The sequence below is a fragment of the Tenrec ecaudatus genome, chromosome 6 (genome assembly GCF_050624435.1).
Source record: "Tenrec ecaudatus isolate mTenEca1 chromosome 6, mTenEca1.hap1, whole genome shotgun sequence".
NCBI classification, from domain to species: Eukaryota; Metazoa; Chordata; class Mammalia; order Afrosoricida; family Tenrecidae; genus Tenrec; species Tenrec ecaudatus.
This window is the reverse complement of record NC_134535.1, coordinates 103,594,430-103,620,260: the sequence shown is the minus strand read 5'-3', so window position 1 is coordinate 103,620,260 and position 25,831 is coordinate 103,594,430. Positions and strand designations below refer to the sequence as shown.

General features: G+C 44.0%; 1 protein-coding gene across 5 annotated transcripts in view; it reads left to right on the top strand.

The window, feature by feature from the left end:
- PPFIBP1 (PPFIB scaffold protein 1) overlaps window positions 1-25,831 on the top strand; it is a 204,603-nt gene that overhangs the window by 28,984 nt on the left and 149,788 nt on the right. The window contains exons 2-3 of one of the 5 annotated variants that reach the window (XM_075551933.1): window positions 19,482-19,532; window positions 20,226-20,425. The exons of the other annotated variants lie outside the window; for them this stretch is intronic. The gene's annotated coding sequence lies outside the window, so the exon portion shown is untranslated. The remainder of the gene's footprint in view (window positions 1-19,481; window positions 19,533-20,225; window positions 20,426-25,831) is intronic. 5 annotated transcript variants of the gene reach the window in all.

The following is a 25,831-nucleotide window of genomic DNA, read 5'->3' as shown; positions in this document are numbered from 1 at the left end:
CATTCAGGCCACATGTAGATGCTTTAAAATGTAGGTATATTTAAATATCCGTGATGACATGACATTGACATGTAAGTTCTCTTCTGTATATCTAGAGTTCAAAGATCAGAGTGAGTGAACTGTTCGCCAAATATAGACATATCTGTATTTAAGATAACAGAAGTAGTTGTATTGTGGAATCAGCATTAGACCAGAATGTGGTGTGTTGCAGGCAATCCTATCCAGTGGTTGCCAAGACAGAAAATAATCGGACTCTTTTAGCCAAGTAGGTGCAACTCAGTTCAGACATGTTTTAAGATAGATAAACAATAACTAGCCTTCAAACAGAAAGCACCATTTTTTAAACAAAAATTGAACCCTAGACTTATCCAGCAATAGCCACCTGTACCCATTCATTGCTTTTCTTGAAAAGGAAAATTAAACTTCAAGGTCTCTAGCTTTCCACAGAAACTGGAAGGCAGAGGTGCTATTCCCCTTTCTTTAAAAAGAATCTCATTAAAGCAAAAATATACAGAACAAAACATACACCCATTCAAGTTTTTCTACGTTTCGACACCGTATACCGCAGTGCCACGGGTTCCATTCCTCACGGTGCATCACCAGTCTTGCTATCTCGCGGCCTAGGTTGCTTCACCACCATGAATTAACTGAGGCTCTCCAGCCCCTAAGCTTCTCCTGTGTGTTCGACAGTTATTGTTTTCAGTTTGCCCTCCTACAGGAAATTCTTTAAACGACTGCCCCGTTCTAGACAAACAGTCTGGACTAGTTGAGCTGAACTCTTGTTTACCCTGTGGACAACTTCATGCGGTAGTTTTGGTCAAAGGCATAAAGATGATCTCAGGGCAATAGATTTGGAAATCTCACCGGTCTCAATGGGTCCTGGCTTCTGTAAGAATTTGCAATTCTCTTCCAAAGTTTTTCTTATTAAAAATAAACCAAAAAAGACTATCTGTCTATTGGGCCCTTGATGAAAACATCCAGGGATTGTAGCTGGCTACCATTTTGTTCTAATGGTCTTCTGGCTGTAAAGTTTAGTAGTACTCAGGGAAACCCTCAGTCCATTTCCAGCTCTCATTTCTGGACCCCCCCCCCCCCGGTCCCCCAGGAGACTGGAGACCAGTTGCTGTGTCTCAGTGACGGTGGCAAGCTTTTAAGAACCTTAAGCACTGCTCAGGGAGTCCTGGCGGTACAAAGCAACGGGGCAGTGGTTACACTTTGAGCTGCTAACGGGAAGTCCGCAGTTCAAAACCACTGGCCACTCTGAGCGAGAAAGATGGGACTTTCTACTCCAGTAAAGAATTAGAGTAAAAAAGAGCTGATACCAAGGGCTCAAGTAGAAAGAAAATGTTTTAAAAATGATGATGGCAACATAGACAGAAATGTGCTTGATACAATTGATGTACGGATTGTTATAAGAGCTGTAAGAGCCCCCAATAAAATGATTTATTTAAAAAAAAAGAGTTATAGTCTTGGAAATCCACAAGGGCAGTTCTATCCTGTCCTGTAGGGTCACTAGGACCGACCATGGTGGTGGTGTGGTTACGAGTTGGGCTGCGATCCACATAATTGGCAGTTTGAAACCACCAGCAGTTCTGCAGGAGAAAGACTGGGCTTTCTACTTCTATTAGTACAGTGTCAGAAATCCACCGGTGGTCGCTATGAGTCGGCTCGACTTGATGGCAGCCAGTTTGGTTTGGTTTTTGGAAGCACTACTCAACGAACTGCAAGTAGCACCCAAAACACCAAAGCAGCCCTCTGTTACCATGAACCTGATTCTAAGTAGATCTGCCCCATAGGATTTCTAGACCGTCATGCGCCTGGTGCAGATCACTGGGTCCTTTCTCCTACAGTGCAGCGGGTGGGTTCACACCACCCTCGAACTTGTGGCTAGCAGCTGAGCATTTAACCAGTGTGCCACCAGGGCTCGGCCGACTTAGGACCGAGACTCTGGAAACAGTACTAGCTGGTCATATGGTATGACCATGGCAAACTTGAATGCGGGACATTAGATTTTAAGGAAGTATTTTCCTAAAATTCCAGCTGATTTTGGGTTTCTTAAGTTGCAACCAAAATGGATGTTTGAGGGCAGAGGTGGCGACGGTAACAGTGGTGAAGAGAGGAGGCTGAGAAGAAGAAAATTGTTACTGACTTGACTATTGATTTCAGACTACAAAGGACTAAATAATCTGCTCTGTGATCCTGAGATAATGATGCAGTTGAGCAACCCTGTCTTGATCACTTCAGCCAAAGCACTTTGGCACCAGCCCTTTGAAACAAAGCCTGCATAGTACATATGAGAACCCAGCAAGTTTTACCAGACATTTCTTGTTGCTGGCTGGTTGGCTCATGGAGTAAGCAGGGTAATTAGCTCTCATTAGCACTCCCACAAGCTGTAATGAATGCACTTATCTACCTGCTTGCCTCTCTCATTGGAAATATTAAAAGTCCCCATCTGATCTCTTTATTGCAAACATATTTTGTATTGCGAACCCACAAAGCCAACTTGGCAAGGGTAGAACCCACCCACACCTCAAATAAAAGTCGGTAAATATCAATTGAGCAATAATTCTTAAGAATTATTCCAGTGAAACCTGCCAGAGCTGGAACCCATTCTGACTACCTTGTTTTTTCTGGGTCTCAAATGTTTTCCACCTTTCACAGGGTGCAGTCTTACCACTTTGCTGTCATTTTCACTAGTGGGAAATATTTGAGATTTTCTTCTCTGACAGGTTTCCACCTTACCCAGGTACTGGCTTTCGTGGGCTCTGTTCTGTTGTGTCTACGCAGCGGTTTCTTTTTCCTTCTCTCTCGTGTGTGCGCAGATCAGCCAGAGATGTGGAGCACCCTGAGTCCAAAGAACTGGATCTACTTAGCCTTGTGCCCACTGTGTTTCTGAAGTTGGTTTGTATCAACAGAAAGCCTGGATTGTTTAGAATCATTGAAGGGGTGAGGGGTATGGGGGGGCTTTCTCAGCAATCTAGTGCTGCTGTAACAAACACATAAGTGGATGACTTTAGCAAACAAGAAGATAGTCTCTCACAGTTTAGGATGCTGTGTGTTAAAAAATGCAGGGCACCAGCTCTAAGGAAAAATCCTTGCCTCCATTCACCATCTGTGGATGTTCTATGCCTTAGAGATCTCATGTACTCTGCCAACGATCTTCCCCTGGGTCTAGGAGGTGCTTAGCATAGGGACTCCAGGTCCAAAGGATGCTCTTTGCTCCGACCACTTCTTTCTGGATGTAGTGAGGTTCTTCTCATCTCACCTGAATTTCCTCTCTTGTGAGATAAAAGGTGTGTTTTAAGCAAGGCTTAAGTTTACCCTCTCGTAAGGCTGTCTCAAGATACACCCCACACTAAGCCTGCTTCGTTAACATAGAGAGTTTGAGATGTATAGTGGATCACAAAATGGAAGGTAACCGCATAGTTCTGGGAATCACAGCTTAGCCAAATTGGTACTTATTGGGGAGGTGGCACAATTCAAAGGCAGGTGAGGGCTTTGATGATAATTTCTGGCCTTATTCAGGATGATGTGCTACTGATATTCCTTTTTCCTATGAAATAAATACAGGTTGATCATATGAAGAAAGGAGTTCAGAAGGCTTAAGGAAGGTGCCATATTTTTGAGACTTTGTATATAATCCTGGGAAAACAGAGAGCAAATTGGCAACGTTTTATGGGAAGAAACCCTGAGCTGAGAATCTGGTAACCGGACCCCAACGTTTAGCAAGCTGTGTGTCCTGAGCAATTTATTAAACAGTTATAAAATGAAAGTAATATTACCAGCCTTCAAAGGAGGGCTGTCAAGGTCAAATGAGAGCGTGTGTAACATGCGACCCAATACTACACAGTAGTGTGATTTCAAGTTGAGTTTTTCAGAGGGGGTATAGTTTCTAAATTTTTGACATGTTAGCACAACCAAGCCCTCTGGTAATAAAATGTCAAACACTACTCAAGTTTTGCTTTCCTGCTGACTTCCTATCCTGTGCTATTCCTAACTCAATCTATGTCCTAAACGGAATTGCGGCCTGGATGCTTATCCAGGAGGTATGTCTCAAGGTTTCCTGGAAGACGGTGTTGCCTCCTTGACAATGCAGAGCCAGTAGCTTGGGATTCCTGCTTTGGCCTGTCAACTGCTTTCCCATGGAGGCAAAGGGTGACATACAAGTCACAAACTCCAGCCCCCCAAAACAAGTTGACTGTGGACCCCACAGGTTCCATGGTAGATAATGCTCTTTCGAGTTGTCTGGGCTATAATCATTTACGGAAACAGATTTTTTTTTAAAATTATTTTTTAACAAATTATTGGGGCTGATACAATTCTTTTCACAGTTCATACATATACATACATCAATTGTATAAAGCACATCTGTACAGTCTTTGCCCTAATCATTTTTTTCTCCTCTTTTCTTCATTTACATTTTATTAGGGACTCCAACAACTCTTACCACAATCCATACATATACATACATCAATTGTATAAAGCACACCCATACATTCCCTGTCCCAATCATTCTCAAGGCATTTGCTCTTCACTTAAGCCCCTTGCATCAGGTCCTCTTTTTTTTTCCCCCCCTCCCTCCCTTTTCCCCCCTCCCTCATATGCCCTTGGTAATTTATACCTCGTTATTTTGTCATATCTTGCCCTATTCGGGGTCTCCCTTCCCCCCTTCTCTGCTGTCCCTCTCCCAGGGAAGAGGTCACATGTGGCTCCTTGTAATCAGTTCCCCCTTTCCAACCCACTCACCCTCCACTCTCCCAGCATCGTCCCTCACGCCCTTGGTCCTGGAGGTATCATCCACCCTGGATTCCCTGTATCTCCAACCCTCATATGTACCAGTGCACAGCCTCTGTCCTATCCAGCCCTGCAAGGTAGAATTCGGATCATGGTAGTTGGGGGGAGGAAGCATCCAGGATCTGGGGGAAAGCTGTGTTCTTCATCGATACAGAAACAGATCTTTGTAATAGGTTTTTTTTCCTGTGGAGCTGCTGGATGGATCTGAACCACCAACCTTCAGGCTAGTAGCTGAGTGTCGACTGTGCCACTTAAAAACCAACTCATGGCTATCCAGTCAGTTTAGACTCACGAGACCCTATAAAGGGTTTCTGAGACTATGAATCTATGTAGAAATAGACAGCTTCGTCTTTGTCCTGTGGAGGAGCTGCTGGGTTTGAACTACCAACCTTGTGGTTAGCAGTCCAGTGTCCAACCCACAGGTCCCTAGGTGGCTTTCGTAGGGATCTGTATAATCTCATGGCTCTAGGGATTCTTCTCTGTTAAAGTTTGGGATCTTGGTGAGTAGCATTCAGGATCCGTTTTCATACTTCCATGTAGAATTATTCTTATGAGGTGCTGAAGAATGATGGTGTGTAGGATTTGGAGTTATAAAGCAAGTGTGTCTTGTGCTGCCTGTTTGGGTGGTTAAGGTCGAAAACCTTGATGTTGTGACGTGCCAACCCTTAACCCCATGCCATGTTTCATTTCCCTTATTCATGAATTGGTGGTACTCATGAGCACTATTTCTCTCTTGCCCTCGTAGACTGGGTTGGCTTGCTGTTCATAAAGTGATTTGAGCAGATTATCAAAGATACACAACTTTTGAACCAAATGGCCAGGCTGTGGGTGTTGTTCAAAGGCTATTTGGGGCCTCGTAGGAGCACTGATAGAACAAATCTCTCTGCAGCGTGGAGCTTCCTCCATGTAATTGATGAGATATATGTTCATGGTTACAGAGCTACTGCCTGTTGGGCAGCGACTTTGAGCCCAGAAGTTGAGGCAGAGTGAGCTCTCAGGAGAGACACCTGAAGGGAAGAGAAGAAGGCAGGGTCGGCGTGGGAGAAGCTGGCTCACCGAAGCCTCAGCTGCTCTTGTGAGGAACTCTGAAGCCAGGATGGCTCTTGCTGAGTTCAGAGTTGCCCCTAGTTGAAGCCAGGGCTCCTGGACTTTGTAGCGACACACTAGGCAGTCATTAACCACTGGTTGCCCTCTCTGGAGGTATAACTTTGGACGAAGTGGAGTGCTCCATTTAATCAGGTTAGTGGTTCTGAAAGGGGATCTGGGTAAACTGACATAGCGTCTTCAACCCAAGCCTTCAGTAACTTAACCCCTTACAAACAAATCATCGATAGCACCCAAAGCCTTGCGTTTGCTAAGTTTCTTTACCTGCAAGCTTAGAAAATGTAGATCCCCCAGCAAAAGTGACTTCTTTGTTAATTAGAAAGCAGCCTACCAGAAGGATGTGAGCTACGTGGGTACCTGATTATGGTGTGGTAGAACCCATAGTCCTGTATTTGCAAAACGGCTGACCCACAATGGACACCTGTCTACCCAGAGGTGCCTCGCACCTGGTGAACTGCTTCTGAAAACCCCATCTTTGAAAACCCCACAGAGCACACCAACGGGTCACCGAGGAGCATCAGCATAGACTCCAGGCAGCTCATAAAAAGGGAGTAATACCTAGGAGCTATGCGACCAAAAGGTATGTTCAGATGGTTTGGAAAAATGGAATCTGCTTTCTGGCATTTCTGAAGCCAACTGTGGCCAGCAAATGTCTGGCTTTGTCTGGCCTGGCTTGAGATGGAAGTAGGATAAGTAAATATGGCCAACACGGCACACAACTCTTTCCCAGCTGCTGGTGAAATCATATCTGCGAAAGTTGACCTGGTTCTTCCATGTGTTTCTGTCTTCCCATCTCTACCAAGTGGGGAAGGTGACGGGCCTTGTTTTCCATTGTCTTGTCTGTGAGTGAGGTTCTGTAGGGACTGGAGTGAAGGAAGCCTGATGATTCGGTCCTGACATTGAACAAGGGCGATAAGCATGCATGTTCTGATCAGTGGTCTTGACTTTCCAAGGTGCCCCCTCACTGCCCTGCTATCGCACTGATTCCTTGCCTTCATCTGCATTGACTCCCCACCCCCAAAACAAAACCCACCACCAACAGAAAACCACACTGCCATAGAGTTGTAAGATGCCCAGTGACCCTGTAGGACAGGGTAGTACTGCCCTCGTAGGTTCCTGAGACCCCGCTCGTCACAGGAGTAGAAAGCCTTATCTTTCCTCCAAGGAGTGGTTGGTGGTTTCCAACTGGTGACCTTGAGGTTAGCAGCCCAGTTCGTAACCCACCACCCCATGAGGGCCCCTCATTGCAGCTCAGAAGCCCAGGGATCCTGTGTCGTGGAAGACGTTACTAGCTTGTTTCCATCGTGGGCACGGCCAGGAGATAAGTAGGTCAGTTTTCCTTCTCCAGGAACCGACAGACTCATGCTGCCATGGTGACAGGTTCTGTCGGCAAACAAGCATCTCTGAACCTCTTGGAGGGAGGCGACCATTTGCCAACTGAAGGCGAAGCACATGACCCGCCCGCTGGATGTATGGAGATGACATAAAATTCTCAGTGGGGAAAACATTCTCAGTGAAAAATTCTCGATGGGGAAAACATTCTCAGTGAAAAGGGGTTTAATTTAGCATTGTGACTGCTATACAGAAAAGGCTGGAGACGAGACTGGCGCGCGCGCGTGCGTGTGTGTGTGTGTGTGTGTGTGTTCTCTCCCTTGGGAGCAGAGAAAGGGGGTTCTCAGAGCGAAATCTCTGCTAGGCTGGGATGTGAGGAGCTGGGATGTGAGGAGGCTGAGGCGGTTCTAAGCCGGTGCAGGGCTCCCTCCCACCTCTCCACCTGCCTGGTTTGTTTACACATGTGCATTGATGTGCCTCCTGGAGTTTGGGGGTGGGGTGGGGTGGAACTTTGCCTTTTAGATAGGAATCTCCCTCTCCTCCTCCTTACTGCCACTCACTTCTAAGAAGAGTTTCTCTACCAGGAAGTTCTGTACAAGGTAGAGCTCAATGCGGCTACTGTGAGAGAAACCTTGGAAGAACCAGAAAGACAAATTAACACCACCATCACAAGGCTGCACAGAGCCTAGGCAGGAGCTGAAGGAGCAGAAGGGATCTTCAGGGTGTTGCCTAGAGCTATGACAAATACCGTAAATCAAGATGATGAAAAATGGAAACGTCTCAAATGAAAACACTTGCCTGTCGGGGCTGGCTGGAGTCCCGGGAAAGAGGTAGTGACTGTTGGCCCTGGGAAGGCTGTGAAGTACTCCCTCCCTCCGCACCCTTTTTCTGCTTTCCAGCCCCCTCCCCATCTCCCTAGCTCCTCCATTCACGTGGAGCTGAAGGGTCTGACCCTAGGAAGAATGCTGCTTGGCTGTTTTGAAGTAAGACCCCATAGCAGGGGAGAGCTCCTTTTGCTTTGGAGTCAAAGAGGCAGGAGTCTGCGGTGTCGGTGGAGGACACAGGCAGCCCTCGGCCACTTTCTAGGGTGTGACTTTGATGCTGGCCTTCAGAGAAGGCCGTATTGCTTGCGGTTATTGGGAAGGGTTCATCGGGACTTAGTGATGTCAGTGCTTGCAGTGGGTAAGTGCGATGATGACGTGCCAAGAGTTGTAACTGACGTCGTGAAATTCATCTCCCGTCAGGCACTCTTTGAACCTGAGCTCAGCCTCAGGATAGAGCAGGGCTCTGTAAATGCGCCCACCCGCCTTGCCCCGACCTCCAGTACTGGTCAGAACGAGTCTGGGCTCTGTTTTAAATTTCCATGGAATATGAGTTGCTCTGCTAAGTAGCTATAAGGATTGTTCAATTCCTAAACACTCACGAAGAGGCTGAAAGATGAAAGATCTTTTTTTTCCACAAGCTTTTGAAATACCCTAGTATTATACACAAGAGCCCTGGTGACTTCCTGTGTTACACATTGAGCTGTTAATCCAAGGTCAGCAGTTTGAAACCACCAGTCAGTCTGTGAGAGAAAAATAAGACTTTCTACTTCCGTAAAGAGTTACAGTCTTGGAAATGCACTGAGGCAGTTCTACCCTGTTCCATAGGGTTTCTGTGAGTTGGGGTCAACTCAATGGCAGTGAGGTTTGGGTTTTGTTTTTTTTAGTACTATGCACTAGGAGTTCTGGCACAAGCTCTGGTGGCATAATCAGGTAACTGTTGGACTACTAACCTCAAAACTGGCAGTTCAAATCCACCAGCTGCTTCATAGAAAGATAAAGCTGTCTGCTCCTATAAAGATTTTTCAGCCCCCAAAATCCCATATAGCGTCTCTATGTGCTGGAGTTGACTTGATGGCGTTGGGTGCAGTACTGTACCCAATACGTTGGATGGATAGGGGTTCAAAATGTGATGTCTATTAGGTCTGCATATGGTGTGTTAGGCTTTGTAGGGTTGTTTGTGCTGGACTACAACTCTTAGACAGGGCCTTGGTGGTGCAGTATTCAAGCACTAGACTACCGCTAAGCACCAGGGCTGAGGTCACATCTGCCAGCACCACTGTGGGAGAGAAGCCCTGGTCATCTGTTGCAGTAGAGGTTGTAGTCTAGAAAGTCCAAGGACCCATTCTGCTCTGTCATGTAAGGTTGCTATGAGTCGGATTTATTTGCTGTTACGCAGCAACAAACTACTCAGGGAAGCATGGTATCACCAGTGTTACAGAGATTAAAGAATTTGCCTACAATTGAATGGAGATTAAAATCCTATTTAATGAAATCTGACACTATTGATTATAAAATGAATTGCAATTTCAGAAAGGTTGAACTATAAAAAGCATATCTTTTTAGTTAATGAAATATGATGCTCACCTTCTCGAAATGATCGTTGAAGACAAAGTTGGTGCGTAAGAAAATGTGAAGAAAGCTGATGGTGCCTGGTTATCAAAAGATAAAGCATCTGGGGTCTTAAAGACGTGAAGGTAAACAAGTGGCCATCTAGCACAGAAGCAAAAAAGCCCACATTGAAGAAGAACACCAGCCTGTGTGATCATGAGGTATTGAAGGGATGAGGTATCAGGCATCAAAGAATGAAACATCATATCATTGTGAATGAGGGGGAGTGCAGAGTGGAGACCCAAAGCCTATCTGTAGGCGACTGGACATCCCCTTAAAGAAGGGTTGTGGGGAGGAGACGAGCCAGTCAGGGTGCAGGGTAGCAACAATGAAATGTACAACTTTCCTCTAGTTCCTAAATGCTTCCCTCCCCCCCATATACACATTATCATGATCCCAATTCTACCTTACAAATCCAGCTAGACCAGAGGATGTACACTGGCACAGATAGGAACTGGAAACACAGGGAATCCAGGATGGATAATCCCTTCAGGATCAGTGGTGAGAATTGCAATACCGGGAGGGTGGAGGGAGGATGGGTTGGAAAGGGGGAATTAATTACAAGGATTTATATGTGACCTTCTCCCTGGAGGACGGGCAACAGAAAAGTGGGTGAAGGGAAACGTCGGACAGTGTAAGACATGACAAAATAATAATGATTTATAAATTATCAAGGGTTCATGAGGGAGGGGGAGCGGGAAGGAAGCGGAAAAAATGAGCTGATGCCAGGGGCTTAGATGGAGAGCAAATGTTTTGAGAATAATGAGAGCAATGAATGTAGAAATGTGCTTTATACAATTGATGTATGTAGGGATTGTGATAGAGTTGTATGAGCCCCCAGTAAAATGATTAAAAAAAAGAAAGAAAGAAATAACAGAGTCTAGATTTTACGCCATCCCTGTCTGGTTTGTGTGAGTTTTGTTTTCTTCCCATCATCCACAGGGTGTACTACCTGTCAAGCTGGTGAGGATCAGACAACACAGATAAGAGGACAAGTATGTGCGTAGGACTTGAAAGGGTGGCAAGAGTAATAATAGCTGGTGTTGATTAACTACTTACTCGGTGTCATACTTGACTTTTATTAAAGATAGATGAACCAATGGGATGTGTTTTATTGTATTTTAAAATGACATATAGCTACAGGAGGACTTCCAGAAGTTCGTGGGAAAATTCCACGATTCTCCTCCTCCCACCCGCTTTTTAAAACTTATCTTTATTGAACCGTCATGATCCCATCATACAATTCCATAGTTCGATCACGTTAAGAAGGACTGTGCAGTCATCATGGGAACTTTTTCCTCTGTCTTTTACCCATTGCTGTTGCCTGTGCTTTACTTCTTAAGAAAAATTTCCCCTGGCAATTCTGCTCTGTCCTATAAGGTCACTGTAAGCGGCAGTCCATTTGATGGCAGTGAGTCTGGTTTACAGAATCCTCTTTGCCTGTTTTATTGTTGGGCATTGTGGGTATACAAAGATAAATAAATCATAGACTATAATCATTAATATAAAAAGAAAAATTCTAATCTTTCCAACCCCTCTCTCTTTACCATTCGAAGAAGAAAACGGACACAAAAAAGACTCGGAAGACTTTTCTTAAGGCCATGAAACTAATAGCAAAGTAGACTCTGTCACATAGGAGTTAGAATTGTAAATAACTTGACCTCTGTACTTGGTTTGGTTCCCAAAGAGCCTGAGTAGACAGAACGGCACTCAGTTCTTCAAGGAACACCCACCCCGGCCTTACGGGGGTCAGCACGGATTCCCTGTGGTGGTGACATCTAAACCCAGATGGAGATCCAGTCTCCACCCCTAGGCACTGTGCTGCTAAAAATAATCAGAGTTGTTGTCCCAGCTTATTGACCTTCACCTTCAAAACCAGCCATTAGCTAGAAGGTACTGGCATTATTCATAATTTACAACCTTTCCAAAGAGCCATTGTGAGGTGGTTTAAAAAGAGCACTGTGAATTCACAGTTGTTTGAGAAGTAGGAGGGTAGCCACATGAAAGAAATCCCAAAACATGGTGGGTTTGGAAATCCCAAAACATGATGGGGGGGGGGGTGGGGGTGGAGTGGGAGGGAAATGACCATTTGGTGCCCTTGGTCAGTTTACGTCTCTGACAGCTTTGCTGCCATGTTCTGCTATTGCTTGCCCTGGTGAGCCCCATCCCCGCCCACATGCTGGCTACCATAATGCAGGTGGTTGGCGCTTCATGCTTCTCTATCTAATTTCTTGAAGGAGTGAATGGCTTTTCTCTTAAGTTGGTATGACCCTGAAGGGATTTTGACTGTGTCGTTCTGCCCTTATGAATTAGAGTATTTTAAAAGAGTTACATTTTTTGTCACTAAAAAATAAGTGCATAGAGTTGTCCATGGGTACCCAAACCCATTACCACCGAGTCAGTTCCAGCTCACATTGACCCTAGATAGGGTTTCCAAGGCTGTACATCTCTTACGGGAGCAGACAGTCTCATCTTACAAGAGTGGCTGGCGGGTTTGAACTGCCAGTCTTCTAGTAAGCAGCTCAAGGCCTAACCCACAGCGCCTGTAGGACTCCTTTGCATTTGCCCATGGGTAGGCGAGATGTTTGGAGACATTGGCAGAGCCTGCAGTACCTAGATTTATTATTGCTGAGTAGCAAGTTGCATTCCAAATGTGCATCTACTCCCCCAGGAACCATTGAACCCTCAATTTCCTCATCATTAAAATGAAGGGATTGGATTAGATACCCCTAATCTTCCTATCAGGCTTTAAAATTATGTTGACACAAGTATTTCTAGTCAATTCTAACACAGCTTTGTTCCAAGATCTGCCACCAAGGTGCCTGTTAAAGTGCCAGGCACTGACTATCTATGTCTTCTGAGTTGTCAGCGAATTGAAATGGACGCGACGGCATAAGCGCTGACGGTCTGCAGTCTAGGTTTCAGAGGGAGAGTATGTGGCCGTTCCTAATTCGGATCTTTTGAAGAGAGAGACTTACTGCTAATGAAGACTTTGGGCGGTGTCCAGTGGTAAAGTACTCCCCACTGGCCTAAAGGTTCGGGGCTCAGACCTACCCAGAGTCACAACAGAAGACACGTCTGGTGATCTGCTTCTGACAGGTTTCACTGAAAGTTTACAGTTCAGATTTTCAGGGACGATCCCAATATACGCTTTTTCATTTCCCTTGCCTGGTGACATACTGGTTATTCGTTGGACTGCTAACTGCTAGGCCAGCAGTTGGAAAGCACTAACCACTCCCCGGGTGAAGGATGGAGCTTTCCAGCCCTGGAAAGAGTCACAGACTCGGAAATTCACGGTGTAGTTCCACTCTGTCCTATAGGGTCACTTTGAGCTGGCATTGACTCGATGGCAGTGAGTTTGGTTTGGAGTTTCGGTTAAGTCAGTACAGAATCCTAACCAGATCATAAGTTTGATTGGGAAATTGCAGCCCCACCCCTGCACATCTGTGGAGACCTTGAGTGGTGCCGATGATTAAGTGCTCAACTGCGAGCCCACAGATTGGAGTTTGAAGCCCACCCAGGGGTCCCCGAGAAGAAAGGCTAGACAGCCTGCCTTGCAAACCTCATCGAGCAGGTCCACTCTGTAGCGATGGGGACCCCCAGGAGTTGGAATTGACTCCGTGGAAACTTACAGCAATTGCTAATGCAGAGATTTGAGATGCATTAGGTTGGGGGTGAAACTGCCTTTTTTGCTGTAGTGATCCCTACAGTCAATGTCAAAGTCACTGTCTAGACATGTTTGTTCCAAGCCTCAGTCAGGAGCATGGGCACTGTGTGTGGATATACCAGATGGATGCCCGGACCCAAGAACAACTTTCTGGGTTGCTATAAGAGATGCCCAACTGCAACAGAACATTGGAGGTTGGACTCCCAGGGAGCAGGGCTGAGGATGGGAGAGGACTATGTGCTCATATTAAGCCCAGAGGTGGAATTGTCATGATCCAAAGTTTCTGTTTCACAGGGTAGAGGTAGGCTTCTCTGTTCTTCTGGTTCAAGGCTGTTTAATAACTCTGGCCATTGCTCAATATTTGCCTTCATGAAAGGATCAATGAAGCTAAGGATGCTATAGCAAAATGTGATGGAGAAAACAAATGATGCTTGGATATCAATTGCAACATTGTCTGTGGTCTTAAAGGCGTGAATTCAAACAAGCAGCCATCTAAGGCAGGAGTCAACCAACTCCACATGGAAGAGGCACACCAGCCTTTGTGATCCAAAGATGACAATAACAACATCCAAATATGACGATGGAAAAGTATCAGAGCTGAAATTGTGAACACCCAATTTCTAAAAGGCTGTGGGGACAGTGGGAGCCCAAAATCCATCTGCAGAGGATCCAGTTAGATTAAGCCTCTGGCAGATCCCTTCTAGCCACAACAGACAAGGGACTCAAACAGTTTTACTATCAGACCGAGCTTTTTGCAGACTTGATCGAAAATGGTATAATTTGGTCAGTTGACCTCCATCTTGATCCAACCTGAATTTGATCTAGGCTCAAATATTTCTTGTTTGTTCCATGACAAAAATTTCCTCCCTGACTTTTAAAATATTGGTGGTGCTCTTTTCTTTCTTACTCTGTATTTGTATTTTTATATTGTTATTTTGTTCTTGCCACTTTATCTTGTTTTTTATTGTTACTGCTGGGTTTTCCAGTTTGTGAAACACAGAAGAAGGAGATGCATAGAGATCATAACTGGAGCAGTGGATTATTGGGGATGTGAGGGGGAAGGTAGGAGATAGGGAAAATGAGGGGATTTAGGGAATCCCCAAACAAGGAATCCAGGAAGGTGGGCGGGGGGTGGTTTGTGATTATATATACACAACTCATTTCCAAAGCGATTGAACCATGGAGGTATATGATTTGTGAATACTATATCAAGAAAACCACTGAAAAATGTTATAATGTGAAAAACGTAGCCAATGTCATTAAACATGTATAGAAATTGTTTAATGAGAACCTAATTTGTTATGCAAACTCTCACCAAAATGCAATAAAATGTATTTGAAAAATAACAACAACCAGATAAACAAGTGGCCATATAGCTCAGAAGCAACAAAGCCCACATGGAAGAAACACACCAGCCTGTGTGACCATGAACTGTCGAAAGGATCAGGTATTAAGCATTAAGGAACATAAAGTCATATAATTGAAAAGGTGGGTGAGTGCAGTGGAGACTCAAAGCCCAAAGGTAGCCAACCGGACACCCCTTGCTGAGGGACTGTGGGGAGGAGATGAACCAGGCAGGGTGCAGGGTAGCAACAATGAAACATGTAACTTTCCTCTAGTTCTTAAATACTTCCCCCCCCCCCACTATCATGATCCCAATACTACCTTGCAAATATGGCTAGACCAGAGGATGTACATTGGTACAGATAGCAACTGGAAGCACAGGGAACCCAGGACAGATGACTCTTCCAGACCAGTGATGAGAGCGGTGATGCCTGGAGGGTGGAGAGAATGTGGGGTAGAAAGGGGGAATTGATTACAGGAATCTATACATTGCCTCATCCCTGGGGAGGGAAAGCAGAGAAGAGGGCTGGGGGAGATGTCGGACAGTATAATATATGGCAAAATAATAATAATAATATATGAATGATGAAGGGTTCATGAGGTAGGGGAGAGTGGGGAGGGAGGGGGAAAATGAGCAGCAGATATTAAGGGCTCAAGTAGAAGGCAAATGTTTTGAGAATGATGATGGCAACAAATGTACATATGTTCTTGACACAATGGATGTATGTATGGATTGTGATAATAATTGTACGAGCCCCCAATAAAATGATTTAAAGAAACAAACCAACCAACTGTGGCTATAACACATTGTAGTCTGATCTTGGTTACTGCCCCAGCTGGGCTGCGTGGGGGTGAAGCAGGAGGTGACTGAGAATGAAGATGAACTCAGACGTACCATGCTGTGAAGAGAGAGAAGCTTCTTCAAACTGGTGTCTGAAAGTTTGGTCTCTCCTGTGCGCCCTCCACAATGCCGCCCCTGTCATTGCTGGGCGCAGCTGGGCTGGGGGTTGTGGGCACCAGTGCTGTGTGAATGCGGGTTGTGTCCTGCTCTTCTGCAGCCCTCTCCGGCTTACAGATGGGTTGCTCCCACTGCTGCCATAACTGTCCAGTGGCTGAAGGCCTTTCACTGCCCAGCTGGGAGATGCACTACCATGGATGAACTAACTTCATTAATTACCCTGTAGGAGCCTAGAATGCCCAGTAAAGCGCTCTCGGTGGATGGGATTGCTATGTTGTAAGAAACATCCTGGTGCCTAATGAGTTCACCGTGAGCAGCCTTCATGTGAGCGTCTAACCCCCTAGGGGGGCTAATTGGCGCCCTATGCATTGGGGGTCTAGGAACAGAATTTTTACCCTGTGAATTGGTGACCTAGGAATTGCATAGAAAGTTTGTCTCAGATGATCAGGAAAAGACCCCTGTGATAACTCATTGACACTTTGAGTGCTATTTCTCATCAGCAGCTCAGCATATTCAACTCTGATACCCTCCCATGCCTCCCCCCAAAAAACTCACTGCCATTGAGTTAATTCTGACTATAGAGACCTCATAGGACAGGGTAGAATTACATGCTGGGTTCCCAAGCCTCATCTTTCCATCCCAGGATGCACCACTCACATCGTTCATTCCCATTGATGGCCCTAATTTGATGCTTTTACAAGTTCCCTGTGGTCCTTTGGACACTGTTGGATGAGCCTCCATTAGAGCAAGGGAATGGAGCTGGTTGCTATCAGTTATCTAAAGGATTCTCCAGTGCTTCTGCCCCTTCCACAGCTTTCCAATACCAATACCCAGAATGCTTTCTGACTTACGTGTGTGATTTAAATGTAAAGGAAATGACGAGACACAATTTATAAGCAACTCTTGCTTAATGCCTTGAGCACATCTGCTCTCTCAGAATTGAGCTGGGCAGAAAAAGGCATTTTGTAGGAATGTCAATGTTTCAACAGAATTTAATATCGAAGATACCCTTCAACATTGTGTGTGTAATTATAGTAAATGACTTAGAACTGGCAACTTGGAGACATTCACTGGCCATCCTGTAAAGAGTCCAGTTATGTCCTGGAGATAATGCATAACTTACTGAGCTGCATGGGAGACATTTGTGCTGGCGAAGAGAGCATTCCCACTGTGTGAATAACACAACTGCTATTAACCAATTATTCATTCCCTCCATGCTGCCATCTGCCAGATTTCTCAGCCTAGTGAGGCTGTTTGTTCCACTTAAAGCAGTTGCTTTATGAAACTTTATATTTCTGTTGATAAAATCCTGCCTGTTAGTGGGGAATGAGTTGCCATTTAAAGGGACTCACCCCAGGGCTCTTATTCACTATTTGTGCCAGTGACTGGGATTTTTACATAGCAGACATGCTTCACAAAGTTGTGGTTCAAACAAATCAGGAAGAAGCAATCCTGATAAGTCAAATCTGGAACATACCCTCCCCACCACCCCCACGCTGATCCTGTTGACAAGCTGATGTAATATGAATGAAGAGGCCTGCAGATCAGCCCCAGGAGCCCAGGGAGTTTAGCACAGCAGCTTACAATTTGGGCTGCTCACTACAGGGTCAGCAGTTCAAACCCACTAGCGTCTCCATGGGTGAAAGAGAAGACTGTGCTCTACTAAGGATTCACAGGCACAGAAGTCCCCAGGGGCAGTTCTCTTCTGTCCTGTAGGTTTGCTACGAGTCGGAGTCGACTTGACGGCAGTGAGTGTTTTTGTTTCATATCATTTCGTGAATTTGCATTTTAAAAACCAACTTAAAAAAGGAAGATGCCTTGGTTTGGCAAAAGCTTCATGGGCACCGGAGCGGGGCCATATCTGAGCACAAGCCATTGTTGTTCATGCTGCTGGTGATGAAAATGAACTGGATAGGAAAATGAAGCTAACCGTCAGCTAGTGCCCAGTTTTCTGGACATAATAGGCTGTTTGTGCTTCTATCTGGAGAGACCGCATCTGGAATATTGTGCTCAGCGCCGTACACTCCATTTGGAGAGGAATGGGGCCAAACTGGAATACTTCCAGTGATGAGGAGAGAGCTGAGAATTGGATCCGGTTAGCCCCGGCTGAGGAGCTGCGGCTGGATGTCCTGGGAAGCGAGTGTTATAAAGTTTTTGCTTGTTTGCCAAGCAGAGAGCCTGTGTTTCCTGATCCCTGAGGACTGTCGTCGGCAAACAGGAAACTGGAGACTCAGGTGGGGCTGTGCAGCCTGCCTCTGGGTCAGGAAGGCCCTGCCAGTGGCCGAGCCATCTGCGCCCATGTGCCAATGTGCTGTCCCTGGTGGCAGGATGTCGTGAGATGGGTCAGCAAATATTTGGACGTGGAGAGAACCTTTGCACTTAGAGATTGGCACCAGTCCTCTTCCACCATGAGGTCCCATGACTAAGAATCAGCTCCCCTCACTTCATCTTCTTTATAAATGATTCTAAAAATGTATGTAACAAAACAATCGTTGACATTTCAACCGTTTTTCACATGCACCATTAAGTGACATTATGTAGGCTCATGGTCGTTTATTCTGAACATTTCCATCATTCTTAATAGAAACTCAGTGAGCCTGAGGACTGGTTCTCCATCCTTTCCTCCCGTCGGCTCCTGGTCACCACGGACATGCATTAACTCAATACAAGCAATTATCCCACATGCTTCATTTAAGTGAATGGAATCTTACAACGTGCCCATTGTTACTGCCTTAGTTCACTCAGTACAATTGTTTTCAAGTCTCATTCAAGTTGAGGCATGTATCAGGACTTAATTTCTTTTTTGTAGTTGAATAGTATTCCATTGTATGGATGTATCTCCTTTATTTACCTAGCCATCTCTGCTACACATTTAGAAATACTCTCCACAGGTTTTGTGTTAGACCAGGTTGACTTGAGAAACAAATCCAGAGACACTCATATGTGTGTGAGAGAGAGCTTTACATCAAAGAGCAGTTGTATATTGTGAAACCATTCCAGCCCAGTCCAGATCAAGTCCAGAAGTCTGATATTAGCCCTTGTGTCTGATACATTTTTCTTTAGACTCAGACCAGCACATGCAATGATGCCGAATGCAGGAAGATCGCAGAAAGATCACAGGCCAGTGGGTGGAAACTTGTGTGAATCCATTGGTGGTGGATGCCTCTCCAGCACTCTGGCTGCCATCAGCATAGCTCCATGTGGTAGCAGAAGGAAGGTGAAGCTGAGAAAGAGTGTGGCCCTCCTCTAGGGAGAGAGGAAGTTCCCAGAATCCTCATGAGAAGGCCACGCCCACAAGGAGGCACCATCAGTCTGTGACCTGATGGACAGGCTGGACTCCACCCCTTCACTTACACTATCCTTAAGTTTATAGGAGATTATGTAACCACCACAGGGCTCTTTGTCAGTGTTTTTGCTGGTGCCTGGCATTTGTTCCTGACTTTCCGCTATTGAGCAATGCTGCAATGAACATTAATGTCCGAGCATCTGCTTGCCCTGCTTCTTCTTCTTTTTTAAAAAATAATTTTTATCAAAGTGATAGAATGGTGGAAGAATAGAAAAGGAGGGAGAGAGTGGTGGAAGAGACAGAACAGCATCTTCCCTTGGCCCAAGGCATGGAGAGAACAATAGCTGCTGTATCCCGATGGGATCTGGGACAGTCCTGGACATTTCCCCCAGTGCAGCTTTTCTTGTTTGTTGTTTTCTGTCACTCCGGTCAGGACTGTGGACTCCTTATGTCCTTGTTGTTTCTGTTTTTCACTTGTGTGCACTAAACGATTATTATTTGCAAAAAGGTTGCTATAGTTTTCTCCTGATGTGAAAGCGACGTCTTGTTTTCTTTTATTGCCAGAGACCGAGCTTTTGTTTGGAGGAAATCATAAATCAGGATCAAAGGCCAAAGGTATCTCCAGCCGGTCTCTCTCTCTCTCTCTCTCTCTCTCTCTCTCTCTCTCTCTCTCTCTCTCTCTCTCCCCCTCACCCTCTCTATCTGAGTCACTTAGTAAAAGTCCCTTGGCTGTGCTACAGTGCTGCATAAATATATGATTCAGAATTAAAGTCTTGTGAAAGTCTATTAGCCAATACCATATTTTCATGGACTCAAGTCCTCTTAAAAATTTTTATTTGGGGGAGGCCTGGGAAGCCCCTGATTTATGCTGATTTTCCTGATCCTTTTGGCAAATCATGAATTTTTGCAGCCAGTTGGGGCACCATTTTACATAAATTATGAAGAGCTTAAATCATAGCCTCTGGTTGAAAGAGACTGTACAGTGAAAACAACAGAAACCACAGTGATTTATTTGTCGATGTTCAATTTACATGGAGTGGTTGGAACTTAACTCATTGAAGGTTAAGTTGAATTATAAGCCATGAATGCAGAATATTTTGGAATTAGCAAATAGCTCATCAGATAAAAACTGCTTCCCTGAGTTCCACTCTTGCTTTGGGAGTAAAGCCTTTACTTGAAATCATGATAACATGATAGTTTTGAGTCTTCTTGTTAGGGTTGATTAGCTTGTTCCAAAATCTAAAGGCCCGGTATAGGATTCTAATTTCCAATAGGCTTGCTGGTGAGATTTCTGACTATTTCCCATAGGAAACCCAGCTGGCGCAATGGTTTAGTGCTCTGCTGGTAATCAAAAAACCTGTTTGAACCCACCACTGGTGCTGTGGGAGAAAAGGCCTGGCAGATCGACTCCTGCAGCGATACAGCTTGGAGACCCCCTGGGTCAGCTCTTCTCTGCCCTGTATCCTTGTTCCAAGTCAGCAGGGGCAACAACCATTTCCCGTGGCCAGGTGAGCATGGCAAGGACCAGCAACAGGCTGGTCTGTATGTTAACTGAAACACATACGTATTGAAAGGAATACATAATGCACGAGACTGGCATCTTGGACAGTATTTCCATGGTTTGCCCATCACAGGGGTTGTTAAAGAATGAAAATCCAGGTTGGGGCTGTCACCGCCTGGAGTTCTCACCGTGATACCCAGAAAATGGAGAAAAGGCGAGTTGTGATGGACTTAGCTCCCGTTACTAGTTATACAGATTTTGCAGGGCGTTTGAAGTGGGGTTAGGTTTCCGGAGTTAAGTTTATTGTCCTCCCAAACTCTGAATGCCATCTGTGTTAGGATTGGTATCAGGCACTGAGCGAGCAGGAAGCGTCCTTTGTGCTTTGCTGTCGTGGTCTGCTTTGTCTTGTTCCCGTTGTTGGTGAACAGCGTCCTACTCCCCAAGCACTGGCCAGGAGAGCGCAAACTGAAGGAGCCACTCATGGAATTACGGCGGCCCCATCTCACCTGTCTGCTGCAGATTCTGACTGGCTACCACTTGGAATTGTTGAAGGCTGCTAAGCTCAGAAGGAGCCCTGGTGGTGCCGTGGTTAAGCAGCTGGTTGTGTAACTGAACATTTGGCCTTCTTTTGTTATACTTCTGGAAAGTGCTCTCTCTCTATCAAAGATTTCTAAACAGACTCTAGTTTTGTTGTCTTCTGATAATCCTGGACATGGTAGTCATTTAAGAGATCCCTTTTACTTTGAAACTCTGCCATTTTTTTTCCCTACCTCCAGTTTTTCAGGATAGCCTTACAAGTCCTCCACTGAGTCTTTTCAATGGATGGTTCAGAAGAGTCGTAGTCGTGAAGTGGATGTGTTGAGAGGAAAGTGGCTTTTGAAATATTTTGGAATAAAATGCTTGGGCAGTTTTTATTTTACAAATGCCTTGTTAGCATGCTCACATGTTCTGTCGCTCATACCTTTTTCTTTTTCCCTGACGACCTTTTGGTTCTTTCAAAAATGGTTGTTGCTTAGAACCGGAGACCCTAATTCTGCATGAACAAGGCTACTTCTGTTCGTGAGAGCAGTGAACTAGGCAAGAGTGCTTCATTTTGCAGTCTTCTCCCTTCTCTTTCTAGAATAGGATTGCAGGAAAAGAAGATACATAAATAATAGTAATTATTATGACACGCAAAACAAACCAGCCTACTGACATCAAGTTGATTCTAACTCCTAGTATCCTACTGATCCTGTTTATAGGATTACTGGGGATCTAAAATCTTTATAGGAGCAGATCGCCTCATATTATACCCAAGGAATGGCTGGTGGTTTGAACTGCTGACCTATATTATATAATTATTCAGGATATTATGTTTTATAGAGGATATTACATATAAATGATATCTTGTATGTTAAGAAATGTGATATTTTTGGGTTGAGGAAAGTATTTTTGGGATATATGTATATATACATATATTCCCCATCTCTCCACCTCCCAACACAAACATGGTGCTTTGACGTGAGTCAGACCTGTCATTTTTCTATATGGTTCACCTTCTGCAAAGTAGAGGCATAAAGATGCATGTGCAAAGTGCATCCTGTAGCTCCTGTTAGGACATGGTGTAATGGCGATGTCTAATAAGCACCACCAGAGGTAATTAAAAAATAAGGTTAAATTTTCTTGACCCTTAACCTAATTCTTCTGGATATAACTCATAACAGTGATTTTTTTTAAGCATCAAGAAGTACACATGAAACTCATTAGTGTTAATTATCAATTGCAGCTTTAATAAGCTTAACTTCTTTATTAAAAAACCAAACAATCTTTCATAAACTATAAAATGTTGCTGACTGAGGCTGTAGAATGTGATGGTTCAAGCGGGGGAAAAAGCAAACACCAAGAACAGTCCCCAAACTCTCTGTTATTTTACAATTGGATCCTAGGGGTACCTATGGTATTTGAGAACCTAATTATAGTTATACCTCATGGCATAATTATAAGCTCTCCTATCTTCCCAGACATGAAAATTAAATGGTGAAATTTCTATGCACATACACAGCACCAGTGTGGAACAAACCCTGCTATTTCTCTACATGAAAAAATAAATGTCATTGGACCAAGCTGACATTCTCTAAAGAGGACACGCAGACTAGGAGATAGCAAAGTTGTTTATTCCTCCTCCTCAGAAAACAAAACATTGCCGCTGAAATGTCAACTACGAGTGGCTGAGGTTTCCCATGGTTATAAAGTTGATGTAATGTTCTTCATCTGTAAGGGGTGCGTCTGAGTGCGGTGAATATTATGCATTTACGTGTTTTCATAATTTATCCTTCGGAAATTTGCCCTTGTGTACAATACACTGTTATTTTTTCTTGTTTCAAAAGGTATTTTGAAGGTCAAAGGTATGTGTGTGTGTGTGTGTGTGTGTGTGTGTGTGTAGCAGTTGACAAGCCTGCATGTTAAAATCAAACAATTGGCTGTCTAGATCCTGAATGAAAAACTGAAGATACAAACAAGAAAGATGAGTTTACAAAACACCAGGAATGAAGTGAATGGAATGAAAAATAAGTCTTTTTGTTGTAGTAGTTTGGAGTTGGTCTCAGTTTGAATTTGGGAATGCAGTGAGACTGAATTTGTATAATCCTTGGGAGAGATTTGCATAGGACATATGAAGAGGAAAAATCTGGCTTATCCCAGTACTTGCATTCAGTCCAAACCTTGAATCTTGGACATATTTTAATTACTTTTTTTCTTGGGCATATTTTTGTTGTTCCCGGCCCGATCTGTGCTTAAGAGAACACTAATCGATTTCACCTGGGGGTCCTTTATGAGCCTGGTACCGTGAATGATTGACCTACATCCAAAGAGTGGGATGAACTGGGCATTATTACCTCTACTTTATTACAAGTAAACTATGTTGGAACTGGGTTGGACACCTTCACAAAACCAGCCTCCAAATCTAGCCCGGAGCTCAAGAGCCTAACCACTCTACTGCACTGACGCCAAGGTTCACTTCTGTGCACTTGCACGCTGACTTCATGCACCAGTGTGTTTTTGAACGATCAATAAAAATAAAGCAAAGATCCTTAATGAATCAGCTCATTATGAAGCGATACCTGCTGTTGGATTTTATACGTTGAACTTTTTTTTAAAGTGTAACTTTAAAAAGTGTTGTTGGGAATACACACAGCAAAACACATACCAATCCATCAGTTTTCAAACCACGTACACTTGAGTGCCACCGAGAACATTCTTTGAGTAGTACAACCATTTCGCCTCTCTTCCTGAATCGTTGCTCTCCGTCAATGCCAGTTCACTGCCCTAAGCTGCCTATTGAATCTGAGTTGCTGTTGTCCTTTTGATGGTTCTTAAAAGAGCACAGTGCTCAAGGCAGACATTTTCACGAGCTAATGTGTTTGGTTTTAAGAAAGCTTCAGGGGATATTTTTGGTTTAAGGTTTAAAGAGCTTTTCAGGGCAGTAGTTCAGGAGTTCATCTAACCTGTATCTTCAAGAAATGCGGAGTCCATGAGGATTTGGAATTCTAACTTATACTTCCTCTCTTTTGATCAGGCCTTAAGGATCTCTAGGAGCTCTGGTGGCATAGTGGCTATTCATTGGGCTGATACCTGCAAGATCTGAAGTTCGAAACCACCAGGGCTCAAAGGGAGAAAAATGGGGTTTCCACTTCAATGGAGTTACAGGCTCAGAAACTCATAGGGTCAGTTTACTACCCTGTCTTTTAGGGTCGGTCGGTATAAGTCAGCATAGATTCGATGTTTTTTGTTTTTTTGGCTTTTGTGGGAGAGGGTATCTAATGACTGGATTCTTCCACTTAGTATTACACCATTAAGCCTGATTTTTTTTTTTTATGGTTTTGAGTTTTTTTTCTCTATGTTGTTTTCTCCCTCTCTGTCTAGGATCTTCTGTTGTGAGCCTGCTCAGAACTGTTCGTCGTGATAGCCAGGCACCACCTGCTTCTTTTGGTTTCCGGGAAGTGGGGGCTGTGGCTTGCATGGTTCATTAGTTCTTTGGACCGTTTACTTGCGTCTTTAATTTTCCCCATTCTTCTTTGTGCCAGATGGGGAGACACCAATGGTTGCATCTCAGATATGAAGGATATCTGCGGCCTTCAAGGTTCAGTCTGTCTCAGTCTTTGTAGTAACATATATGTGCCATTGAGTTGTTTTCAACTGTGGCCCATTTAACAGAGTGGGAGGGTTAAAAAACATGGAGGGTGTTCTAGGCTTTAATCTTTGACAGAAGCAGAATACCAGGTCTTTCTCCCAGGGAGCTAGTGGGTGGGTTTGAACCATCAACCTTTCGGTTAGTAGCTGAGCACTTTTATCATTTGTGCCACAAGCCTCGTTTTCATATGAATATAATCATGTGATATGTGGTCTTTTGGGTCTGGATTCTTTCATTTAGCATACTATTTTCGAGGTTTTTATGGCTGAATAATAATACAGTGTATGGATATTCTACATTTTCTTGATCTATTTGTCAGTTATGGACATTTGTGGTCTTTTTTCTACCTTTGAGTTATTATGTATGTATGTTTTTGTGTGGTTATATGCTTATCTCTTTTGGGGATAAACGCCGAAGTAGAAATTCTAGGCCATATAGTAAGGGTTATGTTGAATAATGTGAGAAACTGCTAGACTCTTTTCCAAAGCAGTGGTGCCATTTAACATTGCCACTAGCAGTATATGAGAAGGTCAACACTCACTGTCTTCTGATTTCTTGATTCTAACTATCCTAAAGGTTTTGATTTACATTTTTCTGATGGTAGATGATACCGAGCAACTTATGCGTTGGTTGAACCTTTGTTATAACTTCCTTGGAGAAATATCTATTCAGAGCCTTTGCTCGTTTTTCTTTAATTGGGCTATTTGACTTTATTTTCAAGGTGTTAAGATTTCTTTATTATGGAAAGTAGACTCTTACATATATTATTTAAAAATATTTACTTCCAATTTCTGGCTTTTCCTTTCACTTTGTTGATTATGTCTTTCAGAGCACAAACATTTTTTAAAAATTTCGTTGAATTTTATTTTGCTGTTGTTCTCGCTCATGGTTTTTAATCTAAGAATTCCTTTTCCCAAGGTCATGAATATGTTTTCATATAGCTGTGTTAGTCTGGGTTGACTAGAGAAACAAATCCATAGACATCCATGTGTAATGGAAACTTTATATCAAAGAAATCCATAGATACCCATATGTATGTAATATAGCAAAGAGTAATTGTATTAAGAAAACATCCTAGCCCAGTCCAGATCAAGTCCCTAATTCCAATATTAGCCCATATAACCGATACCAATCTATAAATTCCTATTTAGACTCACACAAAACATGCAATGATGCCGAATGCAGGATGATCGCAGGCCAGTGGGTAGAAAGTCTTGTGGATCCAGGGGTGGTGTAAACATCTCA